At 38.0% G+C, this 11,047-nt stretch overlaps 1 long non-coding RNA gene across 1 annotated transcript; it reads left to right on the top strand.

Moving 5' to 3' along the window:
• The first annotated feature begins 657 nt into the window (after window positions 1-657).
• Window positions 658-3,071, top strand: LOC144632828 (uncharacterized). The gene is made up of 2 exons (XR_013566953.1): window positions 658-883; window positions 2,139-3,071. It is a non-coding gene; the product is annotated as an uncharacterized LOC144632828 (long non-coding RNA).
• The last annotated feature ends 7,976 nt before the right edge of the window (window positions 3,072-11,047 follow it).

Here is an 11,047-nt window from a genome sequence, read left to right as displayed (position 1 = left end):
TTAACGAAAGCCGTTGATTATGTCTGCCGGACTCGTTATGCACGTAACCGCATTAACCATCTTTTCAAAAAAAATGCACATTTTTTTTCGAAACAGAAATCCAAAAGATGGATGGATGGTGGTGGTGGTAAATTGCTTTATTTGCATGACCGCTATCGCTTACAGTATTGCAAAAGGATATTTAGACTAAAAGTAACAAAACGATCCTATCACTTCACCTGGTAATAACAATGCATCACGTACATTCATACATGAAGAAATAAACTTCACCACTAGCTTATTAACATGATAATCATTAGAGTTCATAAGAAGTTTAATGCTTTGTGAGGTTGATTTCTTTTCAAAGTCAGGTACTATTTCATTGATTCGTTTTAAGAATGTCCTTCTTTGTAAAGAGTATTTGCTACAATCTAATAAGAAATGTGTTTCGTTTTCTACTTGATTTGACTTGCACACTGGACATAATCTATTTTCTCTGGGTATATGATCACTATGATATCTACTCAGTTCAATCATAAGTTTGTGATTACTTAATTTAAATTTCACCAGATTTTTTCTTTCATTCAAATTTCTTAACTGTTGTAGATAATCAGATGCAGCGTATTCATCTTTAAAAACTTTATAAAATTGTAATTTCCTTCTCAGGTGAATTAAGGCCTGGGTCAAGGGAGAGTTTCACGTCCCCAGCAGAGTTCAAGGAATTCGTGGAATTCGCGTGGATCTTGCGAGGATCTTGCGAGTTGCCATAGTGACTTTCGGGTACCCGCGGAGAACGCGCGTACGTTCGCGAAATAATTCCGCCATCTTGAATTATCGTTTGTCGTTGTTGACTTTGACGATTCCAGCAATTTAAGGACTCAGAAGAAGAAGATCTTGTAGGAAGGTAAGAAAAGCTTTCTTTTGTCGCTTAATCCCATCGAAAGCATGGCAGAATATCGCTATTTTATGCAATACAAATAGCTGGAATGTTGATCGTTTGCTATAAGCTTAAACTGTAAACTCTATCCGGAGCCATGGATTCATAAAGCTTACACAGAATAATTTTCGTGTAATATTCTCCAAGATTCACAGTGCTTGAAATATTTCGGTTGTCTTTCTTTTAGTTTCGCTGGCGAAGGATGCCAAAGCGCATGGAGACTCGCACAGTTGGCTATATAAGGTCAACTGAAGCGTACAATGGTCATATTTTACATACTGCAAATAAGCTAATTTGCCAAACACACCCACTGGCAATTTAGGCTAACTAAGGTTCTTAATTTTTATGAAGGAAATATAGTTGTTGATTACCAGAAAAATAAACTTGATTGGTTTGGTCTTAAAAAACAGTATTCATTTACAAACTCATAATTTATCAGCAACTACAGAAATTATGTATATTTGGTGTTATCTCTTCAAAGTCAAACTCCTAGGTTATAAAATGTTTATCGTAATTTAACTGTGACCCACATACCTGCTCGATCTTGCTTGACTAAACAGGCTCACTAACAGGTTCTTATATTTGGATCATATGTACATGTATTAAAGGCACCCATCGACTGATTCTCGACTTATACTGTTGTCCAACATGTTGAACAAGAATTGGTCGATACATCAGCTAACATAAACAAATAGATAAACAGAATATATCTGAACACAACAATAATTTTGTAGAGCCACATCTTGCATTTGAAATTTTGATGTTTAAAATTTAGAGACACTGTCATTTATGACAGTCTTTACTGACCAAATGAACACAGGCACACGCTCAGGTTTCTTGCCCAGGTACCGGCACTATACAAGCCTGACTTCTGGCCGTCATTCTGGCACTGGCTCTGTGTTAAGTGGCCAGTTCACCGAAATAAAACTCGCAAAAAATGTTTTCTCTTTTTATTTTCAAAAAGTGGCACAAAATAGATATTAACAGCAGCAATGTGTCCTATGAAGTAGTTTTTGAACATTTTGTCAATGGACTAATGAAACACAGTAAAAGCATAAAACTTTCTGATGGGAACCTTATACCAGAATCACTCTTTCATAAAAGCAATACAATAAACTTCAAAATATGTGCCATCAAAGCCATGAGTTATTGTATACTGGTCAGTAAGATATTATTGTAGCCAGCATTGCCATAATGCCTGTTGTTGTTGGTCTTCTTTCAGGGCAGCTGGTATCTAAACATTTTCCGCAATGGAAATCAGAAACTATGGAATGGCATGCTTAATACCTACATTCAGCACAATTGTACCAAGAAAAAAAATATCTCTGGCTTTGCTACAAGGAGAACCATGAAGTACTTCAGAAGCAATGTGAGGATAACAAATGGTGTGCTTCTTTGCAGGAGAAATGGAGCTGTTACGTGCTTTTCCAAAATCAATGATGTAGCCATGTTTGTTACTCACTTGTCACAAGAACATTATTGGACTTAAAATCACAGTGCAGAAAACCTTTTGCGTTAAATAAATATATGTGAAAGGACATCTGTCAGGTCATGTGAAATAATTAACCAGTCATTTCTTGTCAGGGAGTTTTGCACATTTTTCAGCAATACACTGTTTTTATCACAAGATAATAGTTTTCTTATTGTTACAGAAGTGTCGTGTTCCCATTGAAAGTCCATAATAAAGGATATGGGTTCCTTTTTAAGCTGTACACCTATAATGGTAGGGATATTTTGATGTGTAAGGGACTGCATAATTTGAGCCTCCTTTGTTGTCTCCTTGGTATCATGCACAAGGGACTGTTTTTCTACAACCTGTACATTTAACTACATGTTCTGTCTAAAAAGGCAGTGACCATAGCATCCTTCACCTCGTATTATGTTGTTTCCATAATTTGGTTGGAAGAAGTTCAGTGGGATCAATTAAATTTACATCAAACTATTTGGTATGGGATGATACTGATTTTACATTCCTGTTTTTAAGCTGGAAAATAAAGTTAAATAAATTATCGAATAAGAATAGTGAGAAAATATTACTAACTCCCCTGGATGGAATGTTTATCCATTAACACATTGCGGATGACGGTTTTCAGTCATAATTACAAAGTGTGCATTATGTATCTGGGTAATAAATAATTCTGACCAGAAAGCTCAAGTGCTGTGCGACAAACTCTGCTCCTGATGCTCATTCAATCCATTCATGGGTTTACTATTTAAATGCTGCTGTTGCCAGATCTTCATCAGAAAAATCTGATAGAGGGTCAGAAAAATGACAGGGGCGGTCCAACATACATGTATTTTTTTTTAGTTGAAAATTTACACCCTCGGTATTTTTTGGGTTAAGCGATCTGTCACATATTATTTTTTTTAGGTTTGATTGAAAAATCAGTTCCGAGGTATTTAAGTCTTCTATTTTTTTGGCTAGAAAATTTTGATGCCAAGTCTTTTGGGGTGTAAAATTTCAGGCTCATGTATTTTTGGGGGGGTTTGCAACATAAAGCTCTGTTGGACCCCCTCCCCCATCATGTATACTGCGAGTAACCCCCTGGGGCTTTGAAGAGAATAATATTATTACTTCTATGGCCCATTCCTTCAGAGTTGTTTGTCACTTCCTCATTTTTTTTTTAATTTGCAAATGTTGTAATTTGCCCATGTTTAGTTTCTGGGCTGTTGCTGCGGATTTGAAATCTCACCCTGTTAAGTTCCCTGTGTAGGGGAGTACCCTCTATCTAGTGCTAGTCCTGAAAATGATGAAGTGCTAACTGATGATCTGCTAAGTTATACAGACAGGGGACAGTCTTGCAGCTATTCCATCTAAATTTGTGTCTAGAATGGGTACAGATATAATTTATAATTTATAGACCAGTGCTTATAGCTATTCAATGTGGATGTGAGGCCATGATACCCCAATTCATAGTCAAAAAAATTATTCGGTTGGTTAGCGAACCGCTTTTCTATGATCCAATATTTCTTAAAGTTTTCACTTAAAACAATCTTACTTTTTTGTCCACAGCTCTGCTTTTGTTTTGCTCTGCCAATTGCTTCATTTACCATATAAAATAAAAGCGCGCCAACTCTCTCGCTCGAGAGTGTGCAGCTTTTTTCCTTTGTGCAATAATTCCTTTGGCCAACCTTTGCTTTTCAGCCCTTGATAACAGTTTTCTTTTGTTTTTCTCGCTTACACCATGGAGATTTTCATCCAAGAGATCTTGTAATTCCTTTTTGTTGTTTCCCTCAAATATTCCCCTCCCTCCTAGTTCTAATTCTAGCTCTTCTCTTGCTAATGCATTGAATGGTTTAGGCTTTTGAAGGAGAGAGTTTCTCTTTCCTATAGCTCCTTGCATTACTATCTTTTGCCGGTCTTCTAAAGAAACTGCTTCGCAGCGGAAGCAGTAGTCAAGCTCACACACTCTGAGTGCATGTGCTCCACATCCAGAACAGTAGTAGTGGCCTCCTTTTTGTTGTCCACTCTCAAATTCACGTGAGGGAGAGTCCCCATGAAAGAATCTCATGATGTCCTTAATTTCAACCCCATCTTTGGTTTTTAGATTTCTTTGAAGGTGCTGGAGACAACAAAGGCGTGTTTCCACATACGCAAGCTGCTCAACATCACAGCTCCTACACCTTGCAACGATGTAAACATGGGGCTTTTCTACTTCTGTCTGGATGTTCAGTACCTTTCCTGAAGCTGCTTTGTACTCATCATCTGACATGTAGATGGCAGGGTCATAGAGGCAGTTGACTGTGAATATGATGTGGCCAGTATTTGCAAGTGTTGAGTGGTCATGCCATATTTGGAGGTGTCTTGTGGTGGATATTTTCTGCAATTTCTTCCTCATTTTCGTGAGTCCATCATCTGGGTTGTATTCATTTAGTCTCGTTAGTTGGGTAATGACATCCTCTCTAGACATTTCTGAGTAGTACTCATCAGGCTTAACTTTCATGAACTTTTCATGCACTTCCAGTGTTTTCCCTCTTATTTCTTCAAGAGGCTGTTTTCTTCCTTGAACAGTGAAAGTTGTTGTGTGAATCTTGCCATCTGCATCAATGATCAGCTTTTCATACTAAAATAAGAAAAATAGTAGTATCCGTATGGTTAATAAAGCAGAACACCACAACAACTCAACCATAGTGCTAACATAACACCTTATTGCATTGCATGACTGCCTTGTTCTTTATTTACACAAATTATGCACTCTATCAGAATATTTGTTTTTACTGAAGCCAATCTCATTTTATTTTAAGAAGTACTACAGGAAACTCCATTGATTGTCGGACATTTTTTTGCAGAGTATTATTGTGAAGTTCTACTTGACAAGACTTCAATCACTGTAGACCTTGAGCCAGATTTGAGAGCTTATCCCTCGCAAAGGTAATGACATATGTATTTGCATTTATTTTTGTCCACGAGTGGAATTTATTATTTTATTTATTCCTTCATTCCACTGTGTGGTCATTACTAGGGACAGTAATGTGATGATTTATTTATCAATGACTTATCTTTTCGAAGAAATGAAATGAATTTAATCTTATTCATTCACATGCTCACCTCTCTAGGAACTATGAGCTCTCCAACTGTGAATTCCCCTTGTTGAATTTTTAGCTTGAGCTTTTGCTTTAAGCTGTCATTGGTTTCTGGTGTGGGGAGGGAAATTTCACCACCAAGTCCTTTCAGCTTCTTTCTTCGTGGTTGTCGCTCATTTTCTGAGGGACGGCTAAACCGGTGCAGGTTGACACCCTGAGAAATGAGCCATTCCTGAGCGATTTGGCCACCATTTTTAGCAATCTGCCCCTTCTTGTTTTTGATTTGATACCTTCTTGCTAGCTCAGACCAGTTGACCTTCGTTTCATCTCCATATCCTTCCACTTCATTCTTTAAGCCATCCTTGTCCCATGTCATTGCCTCAAAATTACCAGCATGACGTTTCCTTTTAACGACAGGTGTTTCATCAAGCTCTGAACTTGTCTCCTTTCTTTTCATTGCAGCGTGCTTTCCTTCAAATGACGAATCAAGACGCTCTCGTTGCCTTGCAGCATATGATTGTCGCCCACCAAGACACCTGAAAGATCAATGACAGATTTTACTTTTAACTTAAGAATTATGTTCATGTGCATTTCCCTGTTCTTGTTGAAGTCAGTGCCCATTCAGGGCACGTATCATATTCATGTCGCAATTTGCATATAGTGTGAGTGTTAATAACTATTCTTTTGTAATTCAAGAAAGGCGCACAGAAGCATACAGTGATAGTGATTGACAGGTGATACGCGTAGACCTAAGAATGATGGCAAAAATAAAGATTTTTTCTCCATGTTAGAATGCTAATTATTGGCTTCATATATTTATCAATTTTACTTCCCCCTTCCCTCGCCTAAACCTGATAATTACCTCAAGAGGGAAGTCTTCTCCCATTCGTCTTCCACTTTCTGTTTGAAACTTCTGTAAGAAGCTCTCCTTTCTCTCTTGGCTTCTGTTGGACTCTTCCTCTTTTGAAGCTGGAGCTCTGGGATTTTGGTTAACACCTCGCCAAATGATGTACTACACGCTTTCTGGAAGGTAGCATCTATTTTATCATACAGAGCCCTCGCAATTTGTTTGGCTTCCCCTGCCTTGCATGGCTTGATCTTAGCCTCTTTGCCAGCAATAAAAAATGGATTCTTCTTTGCCATTCCCACAAACTGATTTGACTTCACGGGGAGTAATGCCTGAATTTGAGGATAGCGATGATAGCACCCTTTGCAGTTTGCAAACGAATGCTCAGATTTTAACGTGGGCGCCATTTTTTCCCAGTTTTGAATAGTGAATGTTTCTAAGTACTTTTCCTTCTCGTCCTTTTTTCTTGGGTTCCAGCTGCTAAACAAATCTCGGAGAGCTGGTATTTTCTTCTGAAATTTCAAAAAGTCAATGGCAAATTCCTCTGATCTCTCCTTGAAAACTTCGCTGTACCTCTTGAAGCACTCCTGCATTGACCGCGCTCTGAATTTCGCTGTTCCCTCTCCATTTTCCCGGCGAAATGTTTTCGATGCCTCTCTCGCTATTTCTAAAGCAGCCACTCGGGCAAAGCCGCAACTTGTTGGGCAAATAAGGGTAGCAACCATTTTGACTTTGAAGGAAAATCGTTTGCTAAGCCAATTCGTACTAAGTACTGCGTTTGAAGTTGGCGCTCTTTTAACTGAGCGGTACATTATATGCCCACATAAATTATGAAAAGATCGTAGATCAGATTTCGATGGTTTATTATTTCACCATTAGAGAGGTTTAGAGAAAAAATACATTTGACATCGGCAAACTGAATGCAGCTTAATGTCAGTAATACCTTTATTTGACTCCGAACAATGTCTGAAACAGCCACAAATACTGTTAGTTGTTCACGTTACTTAAAGAAATTGTTTTTAAAATACCCAAAAAACTACACCTGGTAAATTTAGACCCTACTTTGGTAAAAATAATACGTTTCTTCCGATGATTTCTTCAAAAGAAGTAGCATCTCTCCTTCGTCCGCCATCTTGCTTGCCTTCCAAATTGCCATAGCAACAGAGACATCCGCTGTTTCTAAAACCCGTAGGTTCACAAAAAAATGGCGCCCAAAAACAAACCGAAGTACGACTCGCGAACCTCTGCTGCAGGAGCATTTTATTCGCACCTTAGCTGCGTGTTTGTCACAGAATATTTACATGGAGCCTCAGTCAACATATTGTTGACTGGAAAGGCTGCATTGAAGCACTAGATAAAAATCAGTTAGGAAGAGATTTTCCACCTTCTATCAGAAAGTGCCTAAATTTCTTGTAGCACACTAAACCGAAAGCTTAGACTTCCTTGCCAGTAAGTTTAAGACTTCTCATCTCATCAACTACTCTCCTCAAGCGTTTGGCATCTTGAGGCAAGCACAAAGTGCTCTTGCAAGGCAAGCATATTAAATTGGCGGGAAAATATACGTTAAAGTGTCACGTGACAGTTCTCTACTGACAGTTTGTGTTGGAAAAAAAAGGAAAAAAAATATCTAAGTATTTAAGCCCACCATGAGCCATATACACCCATTTTTAATTTTTAAATAATTTTTTTTTATTATTTTATCAATTTTCAACCCTGACCCAGGCCTTAACGTAGCTGAGTTGAGTGTTCTAGGCTATGTCGCCAGAAAGATATATATTTCTCTTTCATATTGGTTGTGTATCGTTGAATTCTATCATTATCTAAGGATTCTGGTTCGAAATTGGGAAGAAGGAGTGTCCTATGAAATTCAAAAAGCTGGAATATAAAACGGAGTTGTTGATAGGGTGTAAATTCTTTGACATAAGAAAAGATTGTTTGACAATTGAGTCGTTGTCTTTCTTGTTTAGATCGGACAAAGTATTTCATTATTCTCTGGTTAGTTGGGATAATTAGAGGTAATCTTCGAAGTTCCGCTCTGCAAGCTATGTTCGAGGCCTTATTGTTTACTCCTAAGTAACATTTACACAATTTGAGATTAATGTTTTCTATTGGGGAACTATGCCAAGTCTTAAAATTCTGTTTAATGTACATCCTCCATATTTCACTGTTGTAGCTTAAGATAGGAAATATCATTTTGTCAATAATTTGGGATGCGGTATTAGGTCTAAGTCTATTAAGTATTGAGTGTTTTCGTGTGCTAAAAAAAGGCATGCTGATAAGGCAGTTTTTTTTTAATTTCTCGACCAATTAAAAACGACGTGACTATAAACTTAGGTTCACGGGGCAGAAACTAAAACTGTTTAAATTCTTGACCGATGGAAGTTTCTCTGCTGACAAAACTTGTTCTCGACTAATCAAAGATTCTTGTCGCTAAATTAAAAATATTTCCACCGACTGGAAATCTGGACTGATCAAAATTTCTCGAGATACTAAAGTTTGATCTCGACGGGCCATCTTTTTTGGACTGCTGACCGCTGTTTCGAGCATTCATCATCAAAGGTCGGTTTCCATCTCGCCCGTCTGGAATGACATCTGGGCTTTTTTGTCTTATTTGCTTATACTTTGCTATGCTTATTCAGAATATAGTACAGTAGTTGGTTGCCAGATTAGGGCAGCTATATTCTCGCTCTTTAACTGGGATAATTAAATAGAATCTTATATAGCTTCCTTACATACGCATGAATGAAGTGGCAATTTATGTAACTGAGTTGTTTCCTTTTCATCAGTTCGCCGTCGAAGATCGCAATTGTCTTTTTTTATTCTTTCCTTCGTCGTCACAATTTTATTTCTTTTTAATGTCGCTGTTTAAACGCCGTGTCGGAATTTACCCTAGCCAGCAGCCTCCTGCCCTAGCAGGGCCGCATTGTAGTGTTTTACTGATGGAGGCAAAATTCAAGGGGAACTCCTTTTGGTTCATCATCACTCATCATCACTTTGTTTACCCTCGGATTTGAAGAGTAGCTTATACAGCTAATATCTCCCAGCATTTCACAGTAAGCACAATACAACGGGCAAAGACCAGACCACAACACCGGGAACTCCATGCCCTCCATGCCCATTCGAGTTCGGAGATCGGTACGTTCGAGAAATCGGTACGTACCATTTAACCAAATATCCCGGAAATTTCGCATGAAAAGCAAATTTTTGGAACGAAGCGTCGGAAAATTCTGTACCATTTGTCTATTCAGTTCTACCCTTTCGAGCAGCCGGAAACTGAATTACAAATGATAAGCGCCATCTTAGTCTCGGTCGGTTTGCTGATTTTGGAAAAACACTTACCACTATTTAATGGTCATTCCAGTCGGTCTATTCCGGAAAATGACAAACATCACCGGGATTGTACTGTATTTGTATTCTTTTTCAACCAGAGCTTACTTAAAAGTGTTAATTCAGGCCAACATGGGTGTTTACCTTATCCTCGCGTACCAAACATTTCCGTTTTATGGCTTTAGGTATTTTTACCTCAAATTGACCTGTAGTGTGTAGTTTCCTAGATTGGTCTACAATGTTTCGACGGAACTGTCAGCAAAACTCGGATCCTGGACAATTGTGAAAATTCCTACAAATTTTGCTCTGTTGTTATGGAGACGAGTGATAATGCCTCAAACTGTCAAGTTAGTTATCATGCTCAATACCCTGTCTGTCTGTCCGGTCTTGAGAGATTTTGGGAGACAGAGTTGAAATCTGACTTGCGTGCACAGAGGACATTAAATCGATTGTATTGAAGGGTCCCCACACGTACCCAACCCGTGACTGCAAAAACATTGGGAATTACAGCGATTAAAATTTATATCACAATCTGCTTTAGCTAATTGCAAATTTCAGCCGAAAACTTCCTCAGTTTGGGATAATAAGCGAGACGATAGATTTCAGCCAACACTAATAATTCGATTCACCGTTTTCATTTAATTCAGTCTACGTTCGTATTTTGCCTACTGCCGCCTGTCCAAAGCACTGGGTCGTCAGGGGACGTTTGGTGTGTAAGAGACGGATTTTCTTAATTGGGGATGCGGTATTTTTCTTCCGAAATGTGACTACTTGGTATTTTCTTCTATAGATTTTGTGTACACAGGATATTACACTTATCTAAATTTTGGTTATTTTTTTGAATTGCTTCTTTTTGATACTGGAAATTTACCATCTTTCCCCCAGCTGATCCTAGAAACTTAAACAAAAAAAAATAACTCCTACCCAATGGAGTTTTCTTCTTTATCAGTATGACAAATTAAAGTAAAAGTGAGGTGGGATTAATTTGACGAATTTCAAAACAATTTCCTAACGGTAAATATGGCGGGGTTATATGGGAACACTGAAAGGACTTGATCGAAACAAAAAAACCTGATTTGAAAGGCAAATTCTCCCAATGCAAGTAATAGAATAGTACAACAACAAGAAAGAAGAATTTGCATGTTGTGAATGGGGATGTACATATTGGGTAAGGCTCTCAGCCTCACAAGTGAGAAATAGGAAAACCACCCACAACTATTTTACAAAATATAAATATGAAGTTAAAAAAATATATAAATCAAGATTTACTAAATTGTACAGTTTTTTGCTTTTAGCATTTGAAAGAAACACCTAAAGATCACTACCTTCGGCTTCAAAAGCAGGTGTGCTTGGTCGAATCGATTACCATCGATTCTTCACCCAACCTCGTCCCTATGATTGCACCGTTATTTTTGGTAATCTGTTATGATTGA

Source organism: Oculina patagonica, chromosome 1 (genome assembly GCF_052425735.1).
Source record: "Oculina patagonica isolate OP01 chromosome 1, crgOcupat, whole genome shotgun sequence".
Classification (NCBI taxonomy): Eukaryota; Metazoa; Cnidaria; class Anthozoa; order Scleractinia; family Oculinidae; genus Oculina; species Oculina patagonica.
Note: the sequence above shows the minus strand (reverse complement) of the source record. Positions and strands in the feature narration are given on the sequence as shown.